Here is an 18091-nt window from a genome sequence, read left to right as displayed (position 1 = left end):
TTGACTCATTCATTCTATGTAAAAACGAACATGTTAATGTGAGGTGTGTGTGTTGGTGTTACATATAAAAGTGCTTTTGTAAAATATGCAATTTTTTTATTTGTAAAAAAAAAAAAAAAAGGCATTTTCAAAAAAAAAAAAAAGAAGCCAAGTTGTAATTAGATAACCGTCTGATATAACGGTGTCAAAATAAATAGAACACTGCCATCTACTGGTGCCCAGATGCTCAGTACTTAAGCTGGGCTTACACTGTGTGAGCCTTGGTCCTTTTTCAGCCGATTATTCACTCGTGCATGAATTTTTTGGATTGTGCCGAGTTTCAGCTTAATCACGTCCTGCATCGTGCTGTATACATGGAGTAATGAGCTGCATTTAACCTCTCACAACCACCTCCCGATCGGCAAGAGTATTGTCGGATGAAAATCAAATCTGTTTGATATTCTGGTCGGCCATCATGAGGGTATCCCGCTGCTGAAGCGCTACAAGCGTCCAACCTCTCACACTGTGTATGTGCAAACACAGATGTGGAATTGCAGAGAGCATAAACAGTGATAATCTCTTTGGGAGAGCAGCTTCTGTTTCTTTTCCACCCCTTTCTTCAACTCAACTTTAGTTTATTTATTTATTTTTGTTAAAACTTTGATGTCTCCCATTGAGAGTTTTTGTAAAAATAAGAAATGTAAATAAAGTTTGAAAAAAAAAAGCTTCTGTTTATGTTTTGCTTCTGGAAACACGAGTCCAATGTGTGGTTGTTGAACGTACAATGTGAGCAGTCAGATCACATCAGAGCATCGGGCTGTATAGTGTGAGAACATAAATCGTGCACTCTGACCTTTTACACCGTGCGGTTTTGTCGTACAGTTTGAGCTGGAGCCGAGTACAATGTTTGAAAATATTGTACGTCTGCCCAGCTTTAGGGCGAATACTGCCATGAACACTACTGACCAGTAGATGGCAGTAGAGACCATGAAAACTTGCCAAAACAAAATTCCAGATAATCCGTATCTACTACGTTTAAGATGTATGGAATTTAATAAACGCAAACTGAATTTCAGACATCTTATATATATTACTCTGGAACAAAGACAACAGACAGAGTTTGACATAAGCAGGACTCTAAATAACAAACAGCTCCAATTGAAAATAATGCAGAAGCAACCTGAGCTTCTTCTGGCAGTTTTACATTAAACAAACGTCTATAAACCCATAGAATATATTCACAAGAGTTTTAGGCACAATATACAAAGGGTTTAATGCTGTTGCTCGTGTGGAGCCTGATCAGAGCATCTCAAATGCATTTCTTCTGTCGTGAATGTACTGACATTACCCATAATGCCCCTGGAGACAGCATGTCCACACTAAAACCTTCAAAATTGTGCATTACTTTAAAATTAAAACATACGAGGTCTGTTAGAAAAGTATCTGACTTTTTTATTTTTTTCAAAAACCATATGGATTTGAATCACGTGTGATTGCATCAGCCAAGCTTGAACCTTCGTGCGCATGCGTGAGTTTTTTCATGCCTGTCAGTTGCGTCATTCGCCTGTGAGCAGGCTTTGTGTGAGCAGTGGTCCACCCCTCTCGTTGGATTTTTATTGCGAATAAATGTCTGAACAATTTGGAGCTTTGCTGCATCAATTTTTTCCAGAAACTGTGAGAGACCTCCAGGTGGTAACCATTCGGAAAATTCAAATGGCTTTGAGGGACAATTTTATGGGGATTACACAGATTAAGGAGTGCTCCAGCCGGTTTAAAGACCGCCCACAGCTGCTGAGAGCGCCAATCGACAGGCTCAAACCCCGCTGAAACAACCAGATAATTTCCAACGTGAAGGCTTTGTTGATGCGGGACGTCGTCTGACTTACACAAAAATGGCAGGAGACGTGGACATCAGTACTTTTTCGGCACATTCCACTGTTACAGGAGTTTTTTTCATGGAAAGAAAAGCGGAGGATTGCGCCACCGTGCCGCTCATGGCGCGGCACAAAACCACCTCCGTGTTGGTCTCACAGGACGGCTTTCAGATGGCTTTCAGATGGCTGTCAGTGGGTTTTCAGTCATGTGACTAACCGAGAAATTGTGAATGAGCCTGGACATGCCAGAACATGTCCTGTGAGGCTTCATCATGGCGTTGCTTTGCGCCATGCGGCACCGCTGCGACGCGCGGAATTCCACCGCTCCTCTTTCCATGACAAAAACTCCTGTAACAGTGGAATGTGCCGTTCATTTCCAATCTGGAGACTGTGTTTTATCTGGGACGTCCTCTGACTAGCACAGGAATTGCGGAAGACGTGGACATCAGCACTTTTTCGGCACATTGAGACAGATGTGCGGAGGAATTCCGCGTGTCGCGGTGGAGCCGCATGGCGCAAAGCAACGCTGTGATGAAGCCTCACAGGACATGTTCTGGCATGTCCAGGCTCATCCACAATTTCTCGGTTAGTCACACGACTGAAAACCCACGACAGCCATCTGAAAGCCATCTCAAAGCCGTCCTGTGAGACCAACACGGAGGTGGTTTTGTGCCGTGCCATGAGCAGCATGGTGGCGCAATCCTCAGCTTTTCTTTCCATGAAAAAAACTCCTGTAACAGTGGAATGTGCCGAAAACGTACTGATGTCCACGTCTCCTGCCATTTTTGTGTAAGTCAGACGACGTCCCGCATCAACAAAGCCTTCACGTTGGAAATGATCTGGTTGTTTCAGCGGGGTTTGTGCCTGTCGATCGGCGCTCAGAGCGTGGCGCGCTCTCAGCAGCTGTGGGCGGTCTTTAAACCGGCTGGAGCAATCCTTAATCTGTGTAATCCCCATAAAATCGTCCCTCAAAGCCATTTGAATTTTCCGAATGGTTACCACCTGGAGGTCTCTCACAGTTTCTGGAAAAAATTGATGCAGCAAAGCTCCAAATCGTTCAGACATTTATTCGCAATAAAAATCCGACAAGAGGGGTGGACCACTGCTCACACAAAGCCTGCTCACAGGCGAATGACACAACCGACAGGCGTGAAAAAACTCACGCATGTGCACGAAGGGTCAAGCTTGGCTGATGCAATCACATGTGATTCAAATCCATATGGTTTTTGAAAAAAATAAAAAGGTCGGACAGACCTCGTATATCTGATATTTTCACTTCATAAAATTTCAGACGTGACATTAATTTAAATAACTTGTTTGAAATTAGTTTAGTTAAAATGTTAACCATAAGTTAAAACTGCATGCCTCTGGATGACTTGGGTGATATTGCCAATGTATCAGTATGGGGTCAAAAGAAATGAGCAGTTTCTTTCTGTGAGCAGTTCTCCTTTGCCTGCAGAGGATAGAGCAGTTTCTTTTAGAGCCAGCTCTCCTCTATTTGCAGAGGATAGAACTGCGCATCTACTACAAAGCATTTAACAGGTAGGTACTCAACTGATTTTAGACTTCATAAATGTTTGTAACTATCCAGCTTTGTTTACCACATCTGAAAAAATATGTTAGCGGTATAAAAATGATTGGACCAAAACTTATTCGAAAATAATTAGTCTGATAATGGTTTTCAGAGTTATCTGTAAAGCTAATCTGATAATGAAAACATTATCTTCAATAATTAGCGATTAGCGGATTAGCGAAACTGTGCTCACCACTGCTTTTGATATAGATATTGCAATGAAGTAACTGTTTATACACCATTGGGAGTGTAGGATTGTGGGGCATTGTTTTTGTCTAAAACGGGGATTAGTTAGTGTGTCTATAATTTGATTTGCTTGACAAAAGAAGATGTTAAGAGCAATCAATGACCACTCCATCGGCGTGGATAATTTAATTTTAAAGTATAATTTTAAAGTTGTGTTTGCTTTGTTATGGTCATTCAGACAATTTCATGATGAACACTAAGAGATACCCGCGACACTGTTATTATTGCCTTCATAACCTTTGTATCTGAGCTTTTCCTTATTCCAATTGATATGGTAATGTAATAATTATTTGTTGTTGTTTGAGTGTAATATTGTCTGGATTTATCCAGCAGATTAATCTTTAGGAAAATTACTGGGGAGGTAATTCAGTTCACATTCAATGAGCCTATGAATTTAAAGATCAGTGACAATTTGGATGTGACACCTTGAATAGTAGTTCCCTCTCACATCTTGGTGCCCCTGCCTTGTCGGCATGTTGTATCAGGCGAGTATGGAAGGCTGGATAGCTTGTGACAGGTAAGATTATAAAATGGGACAACCTAAGAGACACAGCCACAGTTACGCTGATGTTTCAGTGAGGTCTTGACTCACTATGTGGGCACTGTAAGGGAGCATCAGGATGGGGTTGACTTATGGTTGTCTATGTGCCTCATGTTTGGCAGAATATTGATTCAATTGGAATATTGGATCACACATGAGAATTGAATTATGCCAAAACCAGCAGCAAGCTCAACCAGCTTGGGACTCTGACGAGGGCGGTCGCATCTCCTCCACTCTCCCTTATCTCTGTTCTCTGCTTTTAACCTTGAAGTCCCTACTTCACCAGACTGTGAATTCCTCAAATTATATTGGATTCTGGATCTGGACTACTATTGGATTAACCATGGAATTGATCAGCTGGTCTCTGAACGCTATTGACACCATTTTTCTACAAGAAGGTCAGGACCGGGGGATCCTACCTGCCCAGATGGAACGTATCCTGCGGGCTATGTTCTCGACTCCTGGAGTTCCTGGTGTGTTGCATGCTTGCCGCCTTTCTCCGTTGAGGACGTCGAGGATTTATTCATTTTTGGTCTTATGGTAGCAGGGCTGGTACTTTTTGGCTTATGTGCTGCCCTGATCTACCGGAAAATTGGCAAAACGGCGGCATCAAGAACCACGGCCCCTCGCTTGTCCGTCATGATTAACGAGGTTGGCAAGGCAGTGCATTCTCAGACTGCGATGACTCTTGAACTCAGATGCAAATTGGATGACATCTTGGAGCAGATGCGTGCCTTGCAGTTGAAGCTGAAGATTTCAGAGGCCAGTGAATACTCTTAATTGATAATAAAATTCAGAATTTTCACTGCTCAAACCATAACATTACAGGCTTACTAAGCCTGAAGGTCAAATTGCCTGACTGTTTTCCTCCAGAGGAATTTTTTCGGCCTGGGGAACATTGGGTGTTTCTTATCTCAACTCACAAAGACAATAAACTGCTTTTCACAGGACTGAAGCATGCTCCATTCCCTCCCCCCACCCGCCTCCTATCCCCCATCAACACTCCCCTCTCCGGCGCCTGCTAACGTCAGTCCTTTCCCCTTCGGCAGGGGCGGTGCAGTTTTAGCTGCAGCCCCTGTTCTTCCCCCCAAGCTGATGGTAGCGCATCTCAGGGTTGCTGCATGGCCTTTACCCACTTGCCTCAATTTGGATAACGGACTTCTTCAAACTTAGTGCACATAAACAATGTCAAATGTGTATGTGCTGTCTTTAATTCTGATGTGTGCCATTAGTATGGTAAACAAGCAAGGGCGTAGGTTTGGTCTCAGCTTTGGTAGGGACAATACCCCCCCGGCCCCCCTGCCCACCACCACCCCCTAACCCACTCACACCATTAGACGCACAAGTACAGCATAATACATAACATATGACGACACTTTATTAATATTTAACACTTTATTTACATTATTAAGTGTGTAGACAAACAAACAAATAGCTTAAATAACAAAATTGCACCCCAAATCACTAATCTATTCTATAGGCCTACACCTGAGAGAACAAGACAACAAAAAAATACTTGTGGAGCTAACAAAAAAAAAAAAAAGTTTTTGCAACCAAGATGTATAATCTATTCTCTTCATCAATAATGCAGTTGTAGGTATCTAGCAACCTAATTTGCAAAAAAAAAACAACAAAAAAAACAAAACGATTTCCAATGATATATATGGTGTATTACGGTAAACGTAAGCCTGTGATGTCATAACGCAGAGGAAAAACACGGAAGTTTCACACTAGTGCACCGCTGAGAAAATAATAATAATAATAATAATAATAATAAAAAAAACTAGTGCGCCGCTGATTCTCATTACCGTAAGTTCTCATATAAGCCCTCACTCTGAAAAATTTGACAGCAAGCCAAGAACCCATGCTTTCCAACAGTGCGTTCGGTGACTTTTGAAACGAGGGAAAGTATGAAAAAGAGAGCAAAAGTGACAGAAAAGTACAGAGACAGACAGCAAACATAAATATAGTAATTTTTGAGGAAAAGGCAGGATGTTAGTGTCATTTGTGAAGGTGTGTGCGTGTTTGTGTAGGTGTGCAGTTTATTTTAAATGTGGCGCACAGCATTGTTCTCCAGCCCCCCCCCCCCGCCGTTCTTGCTTTTCTGCACCGGAGCAGTGTTGCCAGATATGAAATATGAAACTATCGTACCAAAACCTCAAAATGATCGTATTTTGGGAGAAATTATCGTACACAAACAAAACGCATACAACGTAGCTATTTTAGCGTTTCTTTTTTTAAATTTACAAAGAATTTTATGTCACATTTTTAAACAGTAATTATAGTAATGGGGAAACTATGGCACAAAAAGAACGCAAATGCACAAGCAAATGCACTACCAGACTAGAAACATTTTTTTTTTCTGTGAAGAGACACAAACGTGTTAATTACCAGACTAGAAAGAGTCAAATTCAACCTCGAGGTCACTGTCGTCATCCGATGCCATGGACACTTGTGCAGATTTTGTTGAACACAGAAAAAATGTTGACACCTCCATAAGGAACTTGAACTTTTTATTTTTCTTGTATATCTCTTTGCTCTTGTGTTTTGTTAGTTTGTTATTGCATTTGTTGAAATAAAATTTCGAAAAAAAAAGTTGGCTGGGGAATCTTCCTGTCACGGCACAGATTGGATGGAACTCATTACTCTGTATGAGAGGGGGCGGGCTTTCAAATGACGGTCGCCGAAAGCCAGCAGCAGCAGCCCTGTGTGTGGTGTGTCTTTGATGCCGACTGAGTGCAGCGCCTGCAAAATGATTCTTGGGTGTCAGAGAGAGATGCGTGTTTGGGCAACCAACTGAAATTATCGTACATATTGGATTTTTTCCCATTATTGATCGTACATCGTACAGAGGGCACAACTATCATACAAATACGATAATTATCGTACATCTGGCAACACTGCACCGGAGCCACCCATCCTCTGTGCTCCGGGACCTCCCACTTTACAAATGAAGCACTGCCTGCCACGAGATGCACTTTGTTTACGTTCATGTGAGAAGAACGTGAGCTAATGAAATTGCAACATGGGTAACCCTGTCACTCTGACACGAAAACACAAAACATGACGACTAAAATAAAGTATATCTCAAATGATCTTCATTGTTGACATAATGGAGTCATGTCAAGAGGGGAGCTCTTAGATATATTGTGTGTTTAACTATTGTTTTCTTTATTTGTTTTGGTATTAAAGTAGTTATCTTAGTGTTGTATTCTTAGTTTCATATACTTTTCTCTGTTATCTAACTGGATTTAACCGGTTTTACCACTCAGGACAAAGAGATTCAGGTTACATTATAAATCATAAACGTCCTGTTATTGCGCAAGTCAGTGGCAGGGGGTGGGACCTCCCTCGAATGCCTACGGGAACCAATAAGGGAAGGAATTCATGAAATAAGGTCCGCCTTTGGTCCGCCTTTGTTTATAAAACTGTTTGTTCCCATTGTTCTTGGTTCTGAAAGGGCAGATCTCATGTGTGAGAGAATTTCTTCAGACACCAGGCCTGATTTCCATTGCGACTTTGAATAAATTTAAAAGTTTGAATTTGTACTTTGTGAGGGGCAGCATTACAGAAAGAGCCGGGAGAATGACAGAGGCCAGGATGGGGCGATATGTTCTTGCTTCTTACCGCCAGTCAGCAGTCTCGTAGCAGCAGCTTGAGGCTTCCTTCGCAGTAGCAGCATCTCAGTCTGAGAGAAGGAGAACCGAATCAATTGGCTGGAACTAATAGCACATAAAGGACAATAAATACTTTGTAAATACTGGAATACTTTGGACACCACTGCTTTAGGGCATGAACTCATTCCATCTGCTCAAAGTGATGTTAATCAGTGAAATCACCTGGTGGAGTGAGTGGTTGGAAAGAAAACCTGCACCCTCTTTGTAAGAGAGCGATGTGCGTCTAATGTGCGCTGGTTGTGAATTGCTCGTCAACTGAGACTTCCTCGGTCAGAAGGAACAGGCCAACTCCAAAGGTGTAGTTCAGGGGGTTTATTGATGGAGATGGAGATGCAGGTACATGGGCATGAGTGGTTTGAGTTTGGGGTATTCGTGTGTGTGTGATTGTGTGTTTGTGTGTGGTTATCTGAAACAGAAAACAATAAACATATGCATTAATAATCATGTAACTGAATCCCACGTAAATACAGTATAATTGCCTGCAGTACTGAGAAAATCCCATAGAGGACACTCTAACGCCAGAAATAAGTGGTGAAGCAGCGTTACAATGAATATAAAAGCTGAAGAAACACAGTAACAACAAAATATACATGAACTGTGGTATATATAAGAAAATAGGTAAACACTGACAACATAGAGTGAAGTTTAAGTCTAGGATGAATATTCTTAGAGCGCATATTCGGCACGGCCATTATGGGCCCCTGCAGTAGCAGTGAAAAAAAAACAACACGAGGTAAACTTAATACCCTCAGGCTAACAATAATGAAATGCCCAAATTTTACATGTTAATAACTATACCCACATTATATGGACACACACGGCACTTATACACACAAGATTAGGATTGGATTAATCTGGGATGCCATCATCGCTCTGAGGATGCTGCTCTCACATCGCCAGCCAGACAGGAGTGAAGTGATAAGCAAACGGGAGTGAGAGGGACTACAAAGAACAGGTACATTCTGGGTAACGAAGTTGTAACATTTGGCACGGACTTTTAACAGCCGCCCCTATATTTGTGAAACAAATACACACATACGAGGTCTGTGAGAAAAGTAACGGACCTTTTTATTTTTTTCAAAAACTATATGGATTTGATTCATATGTTTTTACGTCAGCCAAGCTTGAACCTTCATGCACATGCGTGAGTTTTTCCACGCCTGTCGGTTGTGTCATTCGCCTGTGAGCACGCCTTGTGGGAGGAGTGGTCCACCCCCCTCGTCGGATTTTCATTGTCAGGAAATGGCGGAATGATTTGGGCTTTTTTTCCATCAGAATTTTTTCAGAAACTGTTAGAGACAAGCAGCTGGAAACCATTCGAAAAATTTATCTGGCTTTCGGTGAAAATTTTACGGGCTTCACAGAGAATAAGGACTCTTACTGCCGCTTTAAGGATGCCCCACAATGGCGCACGGCGTGCCGCGCTCCGAGCCGCAATCGAGAGGCAGAAAACACCACATCATTTCTAAATGGATGGCTCTGTGGAGCCGGGGCCGTCGTGAGCAATTTCTCTGGTTATCACAAGAGCTGGACATCAGCCATTTTCCGGCAGATTTCACTTTTAACAAGAGATTTTGTCATGGAAAGCCGCGCGGAGGCTTCGCGCGTCAGGACCGATTCGCTGACAAAGGAACACCTCCATTTCGGAGTGCCAGGGGACAAGTTGGGACATGCCTATCTCGGCTTTCAATGCTTACTAGCCCAGTGAGTATAAGAGAAATTGTGGAGAGTGTTGTAAGGACACGGACCCACAACAGGGGGCGTTAAATGAACGGGCAATGGATGAGCCAAACAGTAACAATTTAATGTTGTAATGCACAACGAAATACAGACAAGCACAATTTTGGTTCCACAGACAATTATATGTAGCGTGACATGTGGGCAGGTTTGAGGATAGGAGACATCTGTTCCGAACCGAACCGGATCCCACACGGCCTCCACTGCCAACGGATCTGAAGAACACCGGAGCCGCCAAGTCCTGGATCCCCAGGTGGCCACCGCCTCCAGCTGTCAGACCTGGTACTGCTGGCAGAGAACAGAAACAGTATTGATGAGTGTGAGTTCGCACACTCAGTAATTCCACAGTCTAAGTTCTTTTGGGAGGGAGCACCTCCACCTCCGATCACACACTCGTGCAGCTCCTGTCTAACCAATTATCTGGATGGAGTGTGGAGCGAAGCAGTCGCTGATCACACCTAACGCCAATCCAACGGATAAGGAACACCACAGGAATACAGCTGCAAAAAGAGTTCAGACTATAATGCAGTTTCACGTTCAGCAGAGAAATTACCTCTCTAGTGGCTGATTTCTCGGCGGGGAGGTAGAGTTGTAGTCCGGCCTTTATGGTGGTGGTGATGAACTGTGAATGAGTGACAGCTGGTGCTGATGATGAGAGACAGCTGTCACTCCCGGTTGCTATGCCGCCCTCTCGTGCTTGAAGCCCGCACTCCAAGCAGGGCGCCATCTGGTGGTGGTGGGCCAGCAGTACCTCCTCTTCAGCGGCCCACACAACAGGACCCCCCCCTCAACCGACCAGGCTTGTCCGGGTGATGGTTGTAGAAGTCGGTCAGGAGGCCCGGGTCCAGGATGAAGCTCCTCTTCACCCAGGAGCGCTCTTCGGGTCCATAACCCTCCCAGTCCACCAGATACTGAAACCCCCGGTCCTTTCGACGGACGTCCAGGAGCCTGTGTACGGTCCAGGCAGGCTCTCCATCTATGATCCGGGCAGGAGGCGGCGCTGGTCCAGGGGTGCAGAGGTTTGATGTGTGACAGGGTTTGATGCGTGAGACATGGAAAACAGGATGAATCCGGACTGAGGACTTTTAATATGGAAAACGGTCCGATAAACCTGTCTTTGAGTTTATGGGATTCCACTTGCAGTGGTATGTCCTTGGTGGATAGCCAAACCTCCTGCCCGGGCTGATATGTAGGGGTCGGGGCACGCCGGCGGTCTGCATGGACCTTAGCCCTCGTCTGGGCCTTGAGCAGGGCAGAGCGGGCGGTATGCCACACCCGACGGCACCTCCTCAGATGGGCCTGGACCGAGGGCACCCCGACCTCGCCCTCCACTAGCAGAAACCCCAAACACACCTCAAACGGGGAGAGGCCGGTAGCAGAAGAAACTTGGCTATTATGAGCGTACTCGATCCAGGTCAGATGGTCACTCCAGGCCGTCAGGTGCACGGAGGTCACGCAGGGGAGGGCCTGTTCCAGTTCCTGTTTAATCCGCTCTGCCTGTCCGTTCGTCTGGGGGTGGTACCCGGACGAGAGACTAACGGTGGCCCCCAGTTCCCTACAGAAGCTCCTCCAGACCTGGGAGGAGAACTGAGGACCACGATCTGAGACAATGTCTGATGGAATCCCATGCAGACGCATGACATGGTGGACCAGGAGGTCTGCAGTCTCCTGGGCCGTCGAGAGCTTCAGGAGGGCCACGAAGTGGGCCACCTTGGAGAACCGGTCCACTATCGTGAGGATGGTAGTCTTGCCCTGGGACGGCGGGAGGCCCATGACGAAGTCCAGGCCAATGTGAGACCAGGGGCGATGAGGCATGGGCAAAGGCTGGAGGAGGCCCTGGGTCCTTTGATGATCCGCTTTGCCCCTGGCGCAGGTGGTGCAGGCCTGGACGTACTCCCGGACGTCGGCTTCCAGAGATGCCCACCAGAAGCGCTGTCGGACAACTGCCACGGTTCTTCGCACCCCTGGGAACAGGAGAGCTTGGAACCGTGACAGAAGTCCAGGACGGCAGCTCTTGCTTCTGGTGGGACGTATAGTCTGTCCTTTGGGCTGGTCCGTGGGTCCGGGATCCATGTCAGGGCCTCCCGGACGGTCTTCTCTACGTCCCAGGTGAGGGTGGCATGACAGTGGACTCGGGGATGATGGTTTCGGTTGGGTCTGACAGCTCGGTCCTGACCTCCTCTTCGTGCACCCGGGACAGGGTGTCAGATCGTTGGTTCTTTGTCCCGGGGCAGTATGTAATCCGAAAGTCAAAACGCCCGAAGAACAGTGACCAGCGGGCTTGCCTGGGGTTCAGACGCCTGGCGGTCCGAATGTACTCCAGGTTCTGATGGTCTGTGAAAACCGTGAATGGAATCGAAGCTCCCTCCAACAGGTGTCTCCACTCCTCCAGAGCCTCCTTCACCGCAAGAAGTTCCCGATTGCCGACGTCATAATTCCTTTCAGCCGGGGTCAACCTGCGGGAAATATAGGCACATGGGTGGAGAACCCTGTCGGACTCCCTGCTCTGGGACAGCACGGCTCCTATCCCTGAGTCAGAGGCGTCCACTTCAACTATAAACTGGCGATTGGGATCGGGCTGCACCAGAACTGGTGCAGTCGAGAACCGGCGTTTCAACTCCCTAAACGCGGCTTCGCACTGATCCGACCAGGTGAAGGGGACCTTTGTGGAGGTCAAGGCTGTCAGGGGACTAACCACCTGACTATAGCCCTTAATGAACCTCTGGTAAAAATTAGCAAAACCGAGGAACTGTTGTAGTTTCCTACGGTTTGTTGGTTGAGGCCAATCTCTCACCGCCGCTACCTTGGCCGGATTGGGTGCGACGGAGTTGGAGGAGATGATGAACCCCAGGAAGGACAAAGAAGTGCGGTGGAACTCGCACTTCTCGCCCTTCACAAACAGCCGGTTCTCCAACAACCGCTGCAGGACCTGACGTACATGCGTAACATGAGTCTCAGGATCCGGGGAAAAGATGAGTATATCGTCCAGATATACGAAGACAAACCGATGCAGGAAGTCCTGCAAGACGTCATTTACCAAGGCTTGGAATGTCGCGGGGGCGTTAGTGAGGCCGAACGGCATGATCAGGTACTCAAAGTGACCTAACGGGGTGTTAAATGCCGTCTTCCATTCGTCTCCCTTCCGGATCTGAACCAGGTGGTACGCATTCCTAAGATCCAGTTTCGTGAAAATTTGGGCTCCATGCAGGGGCGTGAACACTGAATCTAACAGGGGCAGAGGGTATCGGTTGCGAACCGTGATCTCATTCAGCCCCCTGTAATCAATGCATGGACGGAGTCCGCCGTCTTTCTTGCCCACACAAAAGAAACCAGCACCCATCAGGGAGGTGGAGTTCCGGATCAGCCCGGCAGCTAATGAATCCCGGATGTAGGTCTCCATTGATTCGCGCTCAGGACGTGAGAGGTTGTACAGCCTGCTGAACGGGTACTCAGCGCCCGGAATCAAATCAATGGCACAATCGTACGGACGGTGCGGGGGGAGGGTGAGCGCCAGATCTTTGCTGAAAACGTCAGCAAGATCATGGTACTTACTTGGCACCACCGTCAGATTGGGGGGAACTTTAACCTCCTCACTAGCTGTCACACCAGGCGGAACCGAGGATCCGAGACACTCCCGGTGGCAGGTTTCGCTCCACTGAGTCACAACCCCAGACGGCCAATCAATCCGGGGATTGTGTTTTATCATCCATGGGAAGCCCAAAATCACATGGGAGGTAGAAGGTGTTACAAAAAACACAATCTCCTCCCTGTGATTACCAATGTCACTGGCTGTGTCTGGTGTGTGATTAATGGAAGAAGGGTGCCATCTAGTGCCCGTACCTTCAAAGGTGAAGGTAGAGCCACCAGCAGATTCCCTTCCGACCCCGTGTCTACCAGTGCCGGGGCGTGAAGGGTCAGATCCCCACTCAGGATCGTAACTGGGATGCGTGCGGATTTACGGGGTTTCCCCGCGTGCGTATTATGACCCACCCTTAGCCCAGTCTCTAAGGACGAGTACTGCTCCATGTTCAACTGCTGTTCACATGGAACCCTTCTCCACGTTCCAACATGCCAGAGGCTGTTCAACTTGGAGACCTGCTGCGGATATGGGTACGGCCTGGCGCGAGATTTACTCCCTCTCCCCTGGATTTTCAAGGGCCAGCGGGAGCTCACCGGACGCCGCCGGAACCGCGATGCTTTCCAGGGCACGGGCCCCTCTCTCGGGGCGAACCCATTCCAGGGCGCCCTGCCCTTCACAAAGAAAAGAGAACTCTCCCCGGGGCTCCCGCCAGCTTCTCCGGGATTGCTTGCGTCGCTGCACTGGACGCCTCGCGGCGCCCCTCTCCGCCACTCCAAATTCGGGGATCTGAACCCGACTCCCTTTCGATCGGCCGGGGGCGACGTAGGCCATCGCCTCGCCCTTCGAACGGCATTTGCCCATCTCTTTCGGACCCGGGAGGAAGAGGGACGGCTTGTGCCTGACCACGCCCTTCATCTCGCTCCCATCGGTGTTCTGTTAATTGGTTGTCTAACTGTATAACTAGGTCGATAAGCCCGTCTAAATCCCGCGGCTCGTCCTTTGCCACCAGGTGCTCCTTAAGGACCAGAGACAGTCCATTTACAAAGGCGGCGCGGAGCGCAACAGCATTCCAGCCAGCTCGCGCTGCCGCGATGCGGAAGTCAACTGCGTACTTCACTGCGCTCCGACACCGCTGTCTTATCGACAGCAGCAGCAGCACGCTTGAAGCGGTCTCGCCTCTATGAGGGTGGTCGAACACCTGTCTGAACTCCCTCACAAACCCAGTATATGTCATTAGGAGCCGTGAATTCTGCTCCCAGTGCGCCGTAGCCCAGACGCGTACCTCTCCTCGAAGCAGATTTATTACGTAAGCCACCCGGCTAGTGTCTGACGTGTACATGACGGGACGCTGTGAAAAGATGAGCGAGCACTGCATTAAGAAGTCCGCGCACGTCTCGACACAGCCTCCGTATGGCTCCGGAGGGCTTATGTATGCTTCAGGGGACGGTGGGGGGGTTCGTTGAACGACCAGCGGAATGTCTGTTTCAGGCCTCCGGTTAGCAGGGGGAGGTGCTGCAGCAGCGCCCTGAGCCTGCGCTTCCACCTTGGCGGTGAGAGCCTCCATCCTCCGATTGAGGATCACATTCTGCTCGGTGACTAAGTCCAGCCGAGCAGTGAAAGTGGTTAAGATTTGCTGCAGCTCACCTAACACACCTCCTGCTGACGCCTGTGCACCTCGCTCTTCCATTGGCTGTTCAAGTGATGGTTGACGCCCCTCGGGATCCGTGACGCTGGCCGAGAAATCCTGTTGTGAAAGTGTAAGGACACGGACCCACAACAGGGGGCGTTAAATGAACGGGCAATGGATGAGCCAAACAGTAACAATTTAATGTTGTAATGCACAACGAAATACAGACAATCACAGTTTTGGTTCCACAGACAATTATATGTAGCGTGACGTGTGGGCAGGTTTGAGGATAGGAGACATCTGTTCCGAACCGAACCGGATCCCACACAGCCTCCACTGCTAACGGATCTGAAGAACACCGGAGCCGCCAAGTCCTGGATCCCCAGGTGGCCACCGCCTCCAGCTGTCAGACCTGGTACTGCTGGCAGAGAACAGAAACAGTATTGATGAGTGTGAGTTCGCACACTCAGTAATTCCATAGTCTAAGTTCTTTTGGGAGGGAGCACCTCCACCTCCAATCACACACTCGTGCAGCTCCTGTCTAACCACTTATCTGGATGGAGTGTGGAGCGAAGCAGTCGCTGATCACACCTAACGCCAATCCAACGGATAAGGAACACCACAGGAATACGGCTGCAAAAAGAGTTCAGACTATAATGCAGTTTCACGTTCAGCAGAGAAATTACCTCTCTAGTGGCTGATTTCTCGGCGGGGAGGTAGAGTTGTAGTCCGGCCTTTATGGTGGTGGTGATGAACTGTGAATGAGTGACAGCTGGTGCTGATGATGAGTGACAGCTGTCACTCCCGGTTGCTATGACGCCCTCTCGTGCTTGAAGCCCGCACTCCAAGCAGGGTGCCATCTGGTGGTGGTGGGCCAGCAGTACCTCCTCTTCAGCGGCCCACACAACAGAGAGCTGGGCATGTCCCAACTTGTCCCCTGGCACTCTGAAACGGAGGTGTTCCTTTGTCTCGCTCGATCAGCGAATCGGTCCTGACTCGCGAAGCCTCCGCGCGGCTTTGACAAAATCTCTTGTTAAAAGTGAAATCTGCCAGAAAATGGCTGATGTCCAGCTCTTGTGATAACCAGAGAAATTGCTCACGACGGTCCCAGCTCCACATAGCCATCCGTTTAGAAATGATGTGGTGTTTTCTGCCTCTCGATGACGGCTCGGTGCGCGGCGTGCCATGCGCCATTGTGGGGCGTCCTTAAAGCGGTAGTAACAGTCCTTATTCTCTGTGAAGCCCGTAAAATTTTCACCGAAAGCCAGATAAATTTTTCGAATGGTTTCCAGCTGCTTGTCTCTAACAGTTTCTGAAAAAATTCTGATGGAAAAAAAGCCCAAATTATTCCGCCATTTCCTCGCAATGAATCAACGACGAGAGGGGTGGAGCAGTGCTCACTCAAAGCCTGCCCACAGGCAAATGACGCAACTGACAGGCGTGGAAAAACTCACGCATGCGCACGAAGGTTCAACGTCGCTTCAAATCGCAGAAGCTTCCTCAGCTAAAATTCTTGCTCTGGTAGTCTGACTTCTGTCTTGACTCTTGTAGAGAAGAACAAACAGAAGCCACAAAAGCTGGAGTTTTAAACCTAACCAGACCCCTCCTACAGACTGCTATTGGCGAGTGACTACAAATTGCTTTAATTAGCACCTATTGTGCTCTAGTTAGCACCCTTCTAATGACAGGGAAGCAGTCCCTCCTAACGATGGGACTGACAGCTCTCCTGACGGCTCTCCTAACGCGTCTCCTGATGACGTGAATGACTCATTACCATGAACAAAAGACTGAAACTGCTTGACCTGAGTACCCCATTGTAAACAGGGTGCAAAGCGTGTCTCAGACCCCCTCCCTGGTTAAGGCTGGGTTTCAACTGTTTCCCATACAATGCCTCCGTCACCCCTATCTCAAACCATTTCTTCTCTCTGGCTAAGATTTTAACTTCCTTGTCCTTATACGTGTGGTTGGTGTCTTTAAGGTGGAGATGAACTGCAGACTGAGGTCCACTGGCTCCCTCTCTGTGGTGCTGGTATAGCCTTTTGTGTAACGACTGCTTAGTCTCACCTATTTAGTATTCGTTACAGTTTCCCTGACATCTGATAGAATACACTACATTGCTCTGTTTGTAACTAGGGATCCTGTCCTTAGGGTGGACTAATTTCTCCTGTCTGTCTGGTCTCTTTGTTCTCTGGGACTTCTGCACTTTATCCAGGGACCATCGTGGGTACCCACATATTGTGATGGCTTTCCGGACAAGTTGTTGTTCTTTAGCCCGTCCCGCTGTAGTTGTGGGCACCTGTAGGGCTCTGTGTTGAAGAGTCCTGATCACCCCGAGCTTGTGTTCACGGGGGTGGTTTGAGCCAAAGAGCAGATATTGGTCAGTGTGAGTGGGTTTTCTGTAAACCCCTGTCTGGAGCTGCCTGTTCTCTCCAATCACAGTCCAAGAAGGCTAAATGGTTGTTTCTGGCATCCTCACGTGTGAACCTGATATTGGAGTCCACCTAGTTGATGTGCATGGAAAGTCCTCAACCTCCTGTTGCTTGATTTTAACCCCTTTGTCATCGACATATCTGAACCAGTGACTGGGAGAGATGCCTGTGAACGGCGTCAAGGCTCTCTTCTCCACTAGCTCCATGTACAGATAGGCCACAATGGGGGATACCGGAGACCCCATCATACAACCATGGATCTGCCTGTAGTAATTCCCCCTAAACAGGAAATACGTGGTGTTAAGGCAGATCTCCAAGAGTTGGCAGATGTGGTCTGGTGTGAGTTTGGTCCTTTCAAGTAGAGACGCATCCTCCAGCAGTCTCTGCCTCACAACTGAGACGGCCTCAGCGGTGGGGATGCATGTGAACAATGATGTCACATCAAATGACACCATAGTTTCATCTGCCTCCAGCTGAAGGTCCTTGATCTTGTTCACAAAATCTTGTGTGTTCTCCACATGGTAGTCTGAGTTACCCACTTCAGGAGCCAGAATCCACTTGAGGTGCTTTGCCAAATTGTACATGATGGTATCTGTGCTACATACAATAGGCCTGAGCGGCACATCCTGTTTGTGGACTTTGCGCAGTCCATAGATGCATGGAGTGGCATCCCCAGGGTACAGTCTGCAGTATGCCTGCCTGTCGACGAGTCCCTCTTTCTCCAGGGTTTTGGAGGTAGTTAATGATTTTCTTCTTATAGCCACTTGTGGGGTCTCTCTTCAGACGCTTGTATGTATTGGAGTCACTGAGCAAGTTGTTGATCTTGGC

At 47.8% G+C, this 18091-nt stretch overlaps 1 long non-coding RNA gene across 1 annotated transcript; it reads right to left on the bottom strand.

Annotated features, from left to right (window-relative positions):
- Positions 1-3819: 3819 nt before the first annotated feature.
- LOC117520317 lies at positions 3820-14065 on the bottom strand. The gene is made up of 3 exons (XR_004563602.1): positions 13688-14065; positions 5215-5222; positions 3820-3831 (listed from the first exon to the last, which is right to left on the bottom strand). It is a non-coding gene; the product is annotated as an uncharacterized LOC117520317 (long non-coding RNA).
- Between the last annotated feature and the right edge of the window lie 4026 nt (positions 14066-18091).

The sequence above is a fragment of the Thalassophryne amazonica genome, chromosome 1 (assembly GCF_902500255.1).
Source record: "Thalassophryne amazonica chromosome 1, fThaAma1.1, whole genome shotgun sequence".
In the NCBI taxonomy this organism is placed as follows: Eukaryota; Metazoa; Chordata; class Actinopteri; order Batrachoidiformes; family Batrachoididae; genus Thalassophryne; species Thalassophryne amazonica.
The sequence above is the reverse complement of the archived record's forward strand: the minus strand, read 5'-3'. Positions and strand labels throughout refer to the sequence as shown.